Below are 11,986 nucleotides of genomic sequence, written 5' to 3'. Positions count from 1 at the left end.
ATGCTTTCCTCCCAGGTCCCACCCACTCTGGGCTAGTTTTCCCTCCAAAACTCTGCCACCCAATCAGAGGGAAAGAAGGAATCCTGGGATATGTAGTCCCACTAGCAACTCCTAGACAGGCTTCTCTCTGCCTTCTAGACTGCAGCAAGCCTCAGATCATGACTGGTGGTTAAAGAGCTATTTAATATATATATATATAGTTTTAAAATTTCAGTTATAGCTGCAATTTTTAAAAATAATCATGTTTTTAAAATGTAGTTTAATACAAGCCCTATGTAGCCACCTAAAATCTCTGTCATGCCATTTGTTTGTGGGATACAAAACCAAAGTGTTCTAAACTGTACAGAGATTATTTAGCAGTTTTCCAATATGTTTTCTTACTGCAACTATTTCATACGAATTTCAGGTAACATGAATTTCAAAATGTAAATATTGATATAAAGTCAATTTACTCTGCAAAGCCATTTCAGGACACAACACTATGTTCACTTAGTGCAGTGCTGCACAACTACTCTCAAACTATCAACCCTAACTGGTCTGGGACCCACATATCTTTAGGACTGCCTCTCCTAGCATACCTTCAAAGAGAACTGCATTCTACAGATAAGAACTTACTGGGGATGCCTGACCTGAGAGACATCCGGCTGTCCTTGACCAGAGCCAAGGCATTTTCAGCCTGGTAACCTGGTGGAACTCTCTGCTGAACAGGCATTTCCTCCAGGCATTTGGTTGAAGAGAGTGACAGCTTCCATCTGTTCTGGAACATCTGTTCCACCACCCCCCCCCCTCAAAAGGGAAGTGGTACAATCTGAAGTTGCCTAGTGACATCTTAGGTCTTTTGTCATATTGTTGTATTTTTATTGCTTTTAACTGGGAGTTTAATTTATTATTTTATTTCATTCTTGTACACCACCCTGAGCCTTTTACAGGGGAGGGCAGTCTAGAAATAAAATGTAATGAATAGAGTACCTAAGGCAGGGGTGGCCAAACTGTGGCTCGGGAGCCACATGTGGCTCTTTCATACATATTGTGTGGCTCTTGAAGCCACCACCACCCGTCAACCGGCTCGGAGAAGGCATTTGTCTCTTTAAATCACTTCTCCAAGCCAAGCCAGCCAGTGGCTTGGAGAACACATTTAAAGTTAAATATGCTTTCTTTCCACTCTCCCCTCCCCAAAATCAATCATCCATCTATCTATCTATCTTTCATCCATCCATCCTCAAACATCTGATGTGTATGTTTTGCGGCTCTCAAACATCTGATGCTTATTCTATGTGGCCCTTGCATTAAGCAAGCTCGGCCACACCTAACCTAAGGGATTATATACAACACATATACGCTATCACACAACTCTCCTTGATAGGTACAACAATGACATATTTTAAGAATGCCTCTACAACCTAGAGTTAAAAATAGCTTATGAATGTATAAAAGGAGAAAAAGTGGAACAAATCCAAACATTATACCAGCCCTTCTCTTCCATTAGTACTGTCCTTGTACTGAATTAGAGAGCAGCACAAGCTAAATGAAGCATCCATCATGCAGAAATAAACTCAACCAAAACCTCCTGTGCAGTTTTCCAGTGTTAGAAAAGTATATTTTCTGAAGGCACCCACTTTCAGATGCTTTAGACACCAAGCTCTAGGATGAAAACCCTCTCAGTTAAGCCACAGACTAAGCACTTGATAAATATTCAGTATAATATGAAAAAACATTTTAAATGCATATTCCGAAAACAAGAGCATTAAGCTTAAATTAGTAAAAACTTCTGTTCGGCTTCTAGTATAAATTCACTTAAATCAGCCTGGCAAGTCTTAAATTTACAAAGTACAGGGAAAGGGGTCAGTTATCATTTCAGCTTTTACTCATATAACAGTTTTCACTGGTATTGGTGGGGGGGGGGGGAATTTCCTATCTACCCCATCACTACCTCCCCAAACGCTAATAGTAAGCATCTACATGGATCTCAGGGAGGACTTCTGCCAATGAAGCCAAGACAAGGGAAGATTTCACCAATTCCATTCTTTTATGGCAGACTGACTCTCACCCACTACGCTGTTCTAGGTGGTCCTCTGCCCAGGATAAACAGCATTTTGGGTTGAGAGGGCAAAGAAATCCCGCTCACCTGATTTAAAAAAAACTTTCTGTCAATGGAAAATTTCAAAAGAATCCAAAATATTAGCATCAGTAGGCATATCGCAGTTCTTGGCTGCATTCATTGCAGATTTCACACCTAGTCAGAGACTTTAACCACATTAGCTCTGCAAGGGCTGTATCAAGTTAGCGCACCTCCAATATACTCTGACACAAAGAGTTCCCAAGAGATCTTCCATATAGGCACTGACGAGAGAAAGACTAGTTTAGCTTCAGCAACATTCTTCAATCATGTATCCTCCAACCACACCCTGAGGCCCTTCTACAACTAAGTAAGGCAGCAGCCTTCCCTGTTACTCCCACTGAATATCATAGGGATACTTACCTAAATGGAACCTCTATGTTCAGAGGCAGTCACACTCGTCCATGTAACATCCTGCTGTAAGTCAAGAAACCAACAAAGTCTACAATGGTAAGTGAGGGTGGAAGAGAAGAGCCCTCTTATAAACTCTGCACTGCCAAATAAAAACTAAGAGAACCACTGCTAAAAATCTCACTTCATCAGAGGGCATGCAGTGAAGAATGGGTGACTTTTATCCTCCTTTCCTGAAGCAAGAGATACATAACTGAAAATATTATTAACAGAACAGGAGTCCAACAACATTTATTCCAGCATAAACTAATTTTCTAAGGTACCACTTTTTTTCTTATTCTGCTACTGCAATATAATACGGGCATTCATCTGGAAGTTAATAATAATAATAGAAAATAACACTCCCCTCTCTGCTGGCTCCCTGCTCCATAACAAACCCCCCACAAATGGGGTGGTGGCATTAACAGCACCTCACTGAATGGCGCCATTATGGGACAGAAGAAACACATTTCTCACTCCCCTATTTACTTCCTACACCATGTGAGGGTGGAAGAGACGAGCCCTCTTATAAACTCTGCACTGCCAAATAAAAACTAAGGGAACCACTCCTAAAAAACCTCACTTCATCAGAGGGCATGCAGTGAAGAATGGGTGACTTTTATCCTCCTTTCCTGAAGCAAGAGATACATAACTGAGAATATCATTAACAGAACAGGAGTCCGACAACATTTATCCCAGCATCAATTGATTCTCTTAAGGTACCACCTTTTCCTTATTCTGCTACTGCAATATAACACGGGCATTCATCTAGAAATTAATAATAATAATAATAGCATTATAACAGGAGTCCGACAACATTTATTCCAGCTTCAATTAATTTTCTAAGCTACCACTTTTTCCTTATTCTGCTACTGCAATATAATACGGGCATTCATCTGGAAATTAATAATAGTAATAACAACAGAAAATAACACTCCCCTCCCTGCTGGCTCCCTGCTCCACAACAACCCCCCCACAAATGGGGTGGTGGCATTAACAGCACCTCACTGAATGGCGCCATTATGGGACAGAAGAAACACATTTCTCACTCCCCTATTTACTTCTTACACCACGTGAGGGTGGAAGAGACGAGCCCTCTTATAAACTCTGCACTGCCAAATAAAAACTAAGGGAACCACTCCTAAAAAACCTCACTTCATCAGAGGGCATGCAGTGAAGAATGGGTGACTTTTATCCTCCTTTCCTGAAGCAAGAGATACATAACCGAAAACATTATTAACAGAACAGGAGTCCGACAACATTTATCCCAGCATCAGTTCTCTTAAGGTACCACTTTTTCCTTATTCTGCTACTGCAATATAACACGGGCATTCATCTGGAAATTAATAATAATAATAGTAGCATTATAACAGGAGTCCAACAACATTTATTCCAGCTTCAATTAATTCTCTTAAGGTACCACTTTTTCCTTGTTCTGCTACTGCAATATAACACAGGCATTCACCTGGAAATTAATAATAACAATAATAATAGCATTATAACAGGAGTCCAACAACATTCATTCCAGCTGCAATTAATTTTCTAAGCTACCACTTTTTCCTTATTCCGCTACTGCAACATAACACGGGCATTCATCTGGAAATTAATAATAATAATAATAGCATTATAACAGGAGTCCGACAACATTTATTCCAGCTGCAATTAATTCTCTTAAGGTACCACTTTCTCCTTATTCTGCTACTGCAACATAACACGGGCATTCATCTGGAAATTAATAATAATAATAATAATAATAATAATAATAGCATTATAACAGGAGTCCGACAACATTTATTCCAGCTTCAATTAATTCTCTAAGCTACCACTTTTTCCTTATTCTGCTACTGCAATATAACACGGGCATACATCTGGAAATTAATAACAACAATAATAGCATTATAACAGGAGTCCGACAACATTTATTCCAGCTGCAATTAATTTTCTAAGCTACCACTTTCTCCTTATTCCGCTACTGCAACATAACACGGGCATTCATCTGGAAATTAATAATAATAATAGCATTATAACAGGAGTCCGACAACATTTATTCCAGCTGCAATTAATTTTCTAAGCTACCACTTTCTCCTTATTCCGCTACTGCAACATAACACGGGCATTCATCTGGAAATTAATAATAATAATAGCATTATAACAGGAGTCCGACAACTTTCATTCCAGCTGCAATTAATTTTCTAAGCTACCACTTTCTCCTTATTCCGCTACTGCAACATAACACGGGCATTCATCTGGAAATTAATAATAATAATAGCATTATAACAGGAGTCCGACAACTTTCATTCCAGCTGCAATTAATTTTCTAAGCTACCACTTTCTCCTTATTCCGCTACTGCAACATAACACGGGCATTCATCTGGAAATTAATAATAATAATAGCATTATAACAGGAGTCCGACAACATTTATTCCAGCTGCAATTAATTTTCTAAGCTACCACTTTCTCCTTATTCCGCTACTGCAACATAACACGGGCATTCATCTGGAAATTAATAATAATAATAGCATTATAACAGGAGTCCGACAACTTTCATTCCAGCTGCAATTAATTTTCTAAGCTACCACTTTCTCCTTATTCCGCTACTGCAACATAACACGGGCATTCATCTGGAAATTAATAATAATAATAGCATTATAACAGGAGTCCGACAACTTTCATTCCAGCTGCAATTAATTTTCTAAGCTACCACTTTCTCCTTATTCCGCTACTGCAACATAACACGGGCATTCATCTGGAAATTAATAATAATAATAGCATTATAACAGGAGTCCGACAACTTTCATTCCAGCTGCAATTAATTTTCTAAGCTACCACTTTCTCCTTATTCCGCTACTGCAACATAACACGGGCATTCATCTGGAAATTAATAATAATAATAGCATTATAACAGGAGTCCGACAACATTTATTCCAGCTGCAATTAATTTTCTAAGCTACCACTTTCTCCTTATTCCGCTACTGCAACATAACACGGGCATTCATCTGGAAATTAATAATAATAATAGCATTATAACAGGAGTCCGACAACTTTCATTCCAGCTGCAATTAATTTTCTAAGCTACCACTTTCTCCTTATTCCGCTACTGCAACATAACACGGGCATTCATCTGGAAATTAATAATAATAATAGCATTATAACAGGAGTCCGACAACTTTCATTCCAGCTGCAATTAATTTTCTAAGCTACCACTTTCTCCTTATTCCGCTACTGCAACATAACACGGTCGTTCATCTGGAAATCAATAACAACGATAGAAAACAACCCTCCCCTCTCTGCTGGCTCCCTGCCCCATAACAACCCCCCCCCCCAAACACAAATGGGGTGGCGGCATGAACAGCACCTCACTGAGTGGCGCCATTGCGGGACAGAAGAAGCACATTTCCCACTCCCCTGTCGACTTCTTGCACCACCAAGACTGTTTTGCTTTCCTCCCCGGATTCCCACCAGCCGACAGTCTCCTACAGCCCCCCTAAGAGCGAGACCAGAGTGCGGCGGCCCTTTCCAACTTCCCGGCTGCTCCTCGCCTCCCCTCCACCCCTCTGGCTGCAAAGAGCAGGAGCCGCCAAAGGACAGGTGGAGCCACCTGTGTCGTTCGGTGTTGCTTCTACCTGGCTGGCGGCGCGACCCAGGGGCTCTCCCGCGCGGGCGGAGGACCGGCTTTGAGCGCCGCTGCCTTCGCTTCCTTTGGGGCGGGGGCCGCCGCAGCTGCCACGCGCGCCCATGCTCGATGCCGCTCCCCGGGCGGGCGCGCGCACGCACGCTCAAGCTCCGAAGGCGGCCGTGGACCGCTCGAGGCCGCGCGAGCGCGTACAACGGGGGGGCGGGGTCATTCGCGGTCCAATCCGACGACTTGAGCGTTGGCACGTGTCCGCCTCTGCTTTTTTTTTTTTTCTCTCTCTCTCTTTTAAATAAACAGCTGCCCCGCCCGGTTGGCCAGCTCGCGCACGCGCCAACTGTTTGTTTTTTTTTTGGCCTTTAGTCCGTCACGGTCACGTGCTAACGTTTTAGCCAATGGGAGGGTAGGAAAAAGGTGACTTCGCTCGCAATTGGCTGAAGAAAAGGCCCGTGGAACGCTACGTGGGCATGCCTCCCTGGGTTGGCTGGAGAGGGGAGGGGTGTCTTGGCTTAGTTCTAGTACAGTTGGGAAAGGCACAATTGGAAATCGTGCGGAGTGGAGGGACGGGTTTGGGATCAGACGGGAAGCATGAGCGTTGCAACCAGAGAGGTTGCTAGTTTTGCAAGTGTGCACAGTGGCTTCCTGCTGTGATTCAAACATGAGCACCATCAGGTTCTACTTAGTTAGAATGACGTTCGGAGTTTTCAAGGTAGATATATTGAGTTGCCTTTTATATTTACATTCTTATCCCTCTGGAAAACAGGATGCAGTGATCGAGCTATTAGCCACAGTGTGTATATGTGTGTGTGTGTGTGTGTATAAGAAGAAGAAGATATTGGATTTATATCCCGCCCTCCGCTCCGAAGAGTCTCAGAGTGGCTCACAATCTCCTTTCCCTTCCTCCCCCACAACAGACACCCTGTGAGGTAGATGAAGATATTGGATTTATATCCCGCCCTCCACTCCGAAGAGTCTCAGAGCGGCTCACAATCTCCTTTCCCTTCCTCCCCCACAACAGACACCCTGTGAGGTAGATGAAGATATTGGATTTATATCCCGCCCTCCACTCTGAAGAGTCTCAGAGCGGCTCACAATCTCCTTTCCCTTCCTCCCCACAACAGACACCCTGTGAGGTAGATGAAGATATTGGATTTCTATCCCTCCCTCCACTCCGAAGAGTCTCAGAGCGGCTCACAATCTCCTTTCCCTTCCTCCCCCACAACAGACACCCTGTGAGGTAGATGAAGATATCGGATTTATATCCCGCCCTCCACTCCGAAGAGTCTCAGAGTGGCTCACAATCTCCTTTCCCTTCCTCCCCCACAACAGACACCCTGTGAGGTAGATGAAGATATTGGATTTATATCCCGCCCTCCACTCTGAAGAGTCTCAGAGTGGCTCACAATCTCCTTTCCCTTCCTCCCCCACAACAGACACCCTGTGAGGTAGATGAAGATATTGGATTTATATCCCGCCCTCCACTCTGAAGAGTCTCAGAGTGGCTCACAATCTCCTTTCCCTTCCTCCCCCACAACAGACACCCTGTGAGGTAGATGAAGATATTGGATTTATATCCCGCCCTCCACTCTGAAGAGTCTCAGAGCAGCTCACAATATCCTTTCCCTTCCTCCCCCACAACAGACACCCTGTGAGGTAGATGAAGATATTGGATTTCTATCCCTCCCTCCACTCCGAAGAGTCTCAGAGTGGCTCACAATCTCCTTTCCCTTCCTCCCCCACAACAGACACCCTGTGAGGTAGATGAAGATATTGGATTTATATCCCGCCCTCCACTCTGAAGAGTCTCAGAGTGGCTCACAATCTCCTTTCCCTTCCTCCCCCACAACAGACACCCTGTGAGGTAGATGAAGATATTGGATTTATATCCCGCCCTCCACTCTGAAGAGTCTCAGAGCAGCTCACAATATCCTTTCCCTTCCTCCCCCACAACAGACACCCTGTGAGGTAGATGAAGATATTGGATTTATATCCCACCCTCCACTCCGAAGAGTCTCAGAGCGGCTCACAATCTCCTTTCCCTTCCTCCCCCACAACAGACACCCTGTGAGGTAGATGAAGATATTGGATTTATATCCCGCCCTCCACTCTGAAGAGTCTCAGAGCGGCTCACAATCTCCTTTACCTTCCTCCCCCACAACAGACACCCTGTGAGGTGGGTGGGGCTGGAGAGGGCTCTCACAACAGCTGCCCTTTCAAGGACAACCTCTGCCAGAGCTATGGCTGACCCAAGGCCATTCCAGCAGGTGCAAGTGGAGGAGTGGGGAAAAACCTGGCTCTCCCAGATAAGAGTCCGCACACTTAACCACTACACCAAACTGGCTCTCCAGCACTGATGCTCTGTCTGACCACTGCCAGGCTGTCCTTGGCTGGATCTATTCCATTATGCAGGGTTACATTTGAGATCAAATGAGATAAAAATTCAATCTTTGGCTTATAGAGACAATTATACCATTAGCCCTTGCTTTTGTATGCTCTTTTGGTTGGGGGGGGGGGTCAAAGGAAAGTCATCGGCATTCAACCTTCTTCATCTACACATTTTGATTTAGAACGTTATCATCTTGTGTCAGTTTCCTCTGTAGATACACATTCTCCCCTTGGAAAGCAGACATAAATATGTGTAATTATTCTAAATGCAAGAGATAACAAATACTGTAAGTGACATATGGATTGGCTCTCATCCTAATTGATTCATGAACCAGTCCTCCTCTCCTCTCTTGTTGGAGCAAGTCTTCCATATTTCATTGTAGCATTGCATAGCTTTATCTCTTCACAATTTGGAATACTATTAAAAGAGACATTCTTATTTCTTACACCAGACAACCCATGTAGATGATCTAATTCATATATGTCTTTTTGTATTTTCCCCCCAAACACACCCACACACAGCTACTTCCAGGCCAAGTAATTCAATCTAAAACCTCCCTGCACTAGTTGCCTATTTCTATTCCAAATTCAGAATTGCTACAGGTTGTTTCTCTGTCCCTCTTTCCCCCGGAGAAAGAATGTGCACAAAATCAAAGGAAACATCAACACCTTTCCATTTATTTTGAGTTTGGGGTGTATGATCAAGAAGGCTTAGGGCCTTTTTTGTAGAAAAAGCCCAGAAGGAACTCATTTGCATATTAGGCCACACCCACTGACATCACCATGGTTCCACACAGGGCTTTTTTTGTAGGGAAAGCCCAGCAGGAACACATTTGCATGTTAGACCATATCCACTGACATAACCATCATTTCAAACTGGACCTTTTTTGTAGAAGAGCTGTGCACCGATGCTCTGTCTGATCTCTGCCAGGCTGACCTTGGAAGCAGCAAGGCACAGGCGGGGCTTCCTTACTTTCCAAAGGACCATCTTCTCCCACCCCCGATCTCTGATAAGGGAGGATCAACCTCTCACAATTTGCCCACCTGCCTCCCAAGCAGAGGCAGCAGGAAGGAGAGGCTGTGGGTTGGGAGCCCTGAGTCAGGGGGCCTCGCCAGGAAGTCAAGGGGCAGGGCCCCCACAGGCCCCCCCCCCGGTAGCCACGGGTTTGAAGCAGCTATTAGTAAAAATACATATTTCAAATATCAAAACCGATAGTGATAGGAATGAGTCCTCTTTAGAAGAATAGACAAAAAGTTTCCTATTATTAGCAGTAGTCTATTAACAATGAAAAGGCTACATCTTTAACAATTAGACAAATTATACCATTAGAGGTATAACTGCACTAGAGGTAAACTATCGTTAAAACCTTAATTGCTTTAGAAGAGTCGAAGTGTTCTTCTTACTAAATGTTTAAATCTTCATCGCCTTTAATATAATATTCAGGAAGTGTCAAGAATTTTCATAATAAAAAAGTTAATTATTCCTGTAATGTGAGTAGTAACTAATATCAGATAAATTAATTCAAAGACCCCTCTTCATTTGGCCAACAAAGAGAAATTAACTTGGTATTTGTGTGTATAATAAGTCCAGGAATTTTTAAAGGAAGAAGTGCATGGGATTGATGAGTGTAATGAAGTTTTTTAAAACTCCTTAGCAGAGTTTGTAGTACCAGAGCAGGGTAGACTCCAAAAATCTGGTGGAGATAGTAGCGGTGTAGGGGTGGATTCATCAGGATCTTTGGGATCATGGGAGGAACTTGGCAGAATGTAAAGTTTGCTGGATTGTTTGCATGTGTGACGGAACCGGCCCGATTCAGCCTTCAGACCCAGCCCCGTCAACTCCCTTTGCATTGCCAACTCCTGGAGGAAGCTAATCATCTTCCTGCCGCTGCCACCACCTGCTCAATTTAGGGGTTCCTGACTGAGAGGAACAGGACTCCAGTCCCCCTTTCTAATTCTGAGGTCTGGCCTCAAGGTCCTCTGGCTACCCAGTACTTGGTTATCACAGAGACCAAAGTCCTTCTTTGGGAGACCCCTGGAGGATTGGCACCCTTGCCAATGGCATGCCTTCCCCCTTCCCAGGACTCCCCTCTTACAGCAGCGTGGCCTAAGGCGGTCGGGGACTCAAGATTAAAACAGACAAATATTTATTTACGTTATATAACTATTTACAGGCATTTTTTTTAAAGAAGTGAACAGAAGCAACAAATCATAGTAGGGAAAAAATGCTCCTTCTCTCCCTATTCTAATACTTGGCGTGACCATACCTTCCAGAACAGACAGACTCGCCAACTCAGTTGAACTGACTGAACTCGAACTCACAGTCAGCTTCCCCTGACAACTTTTTACTCTGTTTTTCCACCCAAAATTTTCAATATAAAACCCAGTTCCCGCGCAGGAACTGGTTTACCCTGCTGCAGCCTTTTGGGAAACCAGCCTGAAAGACTTCCTGTCTCTCTAGGAGGCCTCCTCAGAATTGCTGCTTCCAGACAGGAAGGGGCGAGGGGAGGAAGAGACTAGGCCCCAAAGCCTGCCTCCAGTTAAATACAGCCCTAAAATGGTGTTTCTCCACAGCATGCATAATTTTACGGAGAAATATTGGCTGGTTGGAAGCTCTAGAAATGGAACCTAAAGAACCTTTTCACAAGTTACTCCATTGTTGTAAGGAACCCAAGCTCCTTTCTACCAAGAACCAGTTCATACTTGTGTTTTTCTATCCATTCAAGAGGAGCTGTTACAAGCTCTCTACTTGCATTACAGAACTCGCACTACAATTATTGGCTGATGTGCTACAGCAGTGCAGCATTTTGACAACGTTAAAACTGCATGCAAATAAAACTGGAACACCGCAAACCCAGCACTTCGCAGGGAGCGATCTCGCCGCTTGTCTCCCAGCCAGGCATGCAGGTGTGGGGGAAGCACGCCGCCCCCTCCACAGCCGGCACTTGCGAAGCGCTGGGTTTGCAGAGGGGGCGGGTGCTTTCTCCGTGCCTGCCTGGCTTCAGCTGATACTTACAGCAAGCGCCAGGATCGCGCCCTCCGCCTTCCGATCCCAGCGCTTGCTTTAAGCATCAGCTGAAGCCAGGCAGAGAGGCATAGAGGAAGCACCCGCCCCCTCCGCAAACCCAGCGCTTCGCGAGCGCCGGCTGTGGAGGGGGCGGCGTGCTTTCTCCGTGCCTGCCTGCCTGGCTTCAGCTCTGATGCTTAAAGCAAGCGCTGGGATCGCAGGGCGGAGGGAGCGATACTGGCACATGCTGTAAGCGTCAGAGCTGGAGCCAGGCAGGCAGGCGCGGGGGAAGCGCCGGGATCAGAGGCGGAGGCAGCGGATCACACACACCCCCCCCCCCGGAGGAAGGTACGTACCTTCGCTCCATAGGACACATGCACTTTTCCCCCCACTTTTTTTTGGGGGGGGGGGGAAGTGCGTCTTATGGAGCGAAAAATACGGTAACTAAAAAGAAAAA

The sequence above is a fragment of the Heteronotia binoei genome, chromosome 21, assembly GCF_032191835.1.
Source record: "Heteronotia binoei isolate CCM8104 ecotype False Entrance Well chromosome 21, APGP_CSIRO_Hbin_v1, whole genome shotgun sequence".
Taxonomy (NCBI): Eukaryota; Metazoa; Chordata; class Lepidosauria; order Squamata; family Gekkonidae; genus Heteronotia; species Heteronotia binoei.
This window is presented reverse-complemented; position numbering follows the sequence as displayed.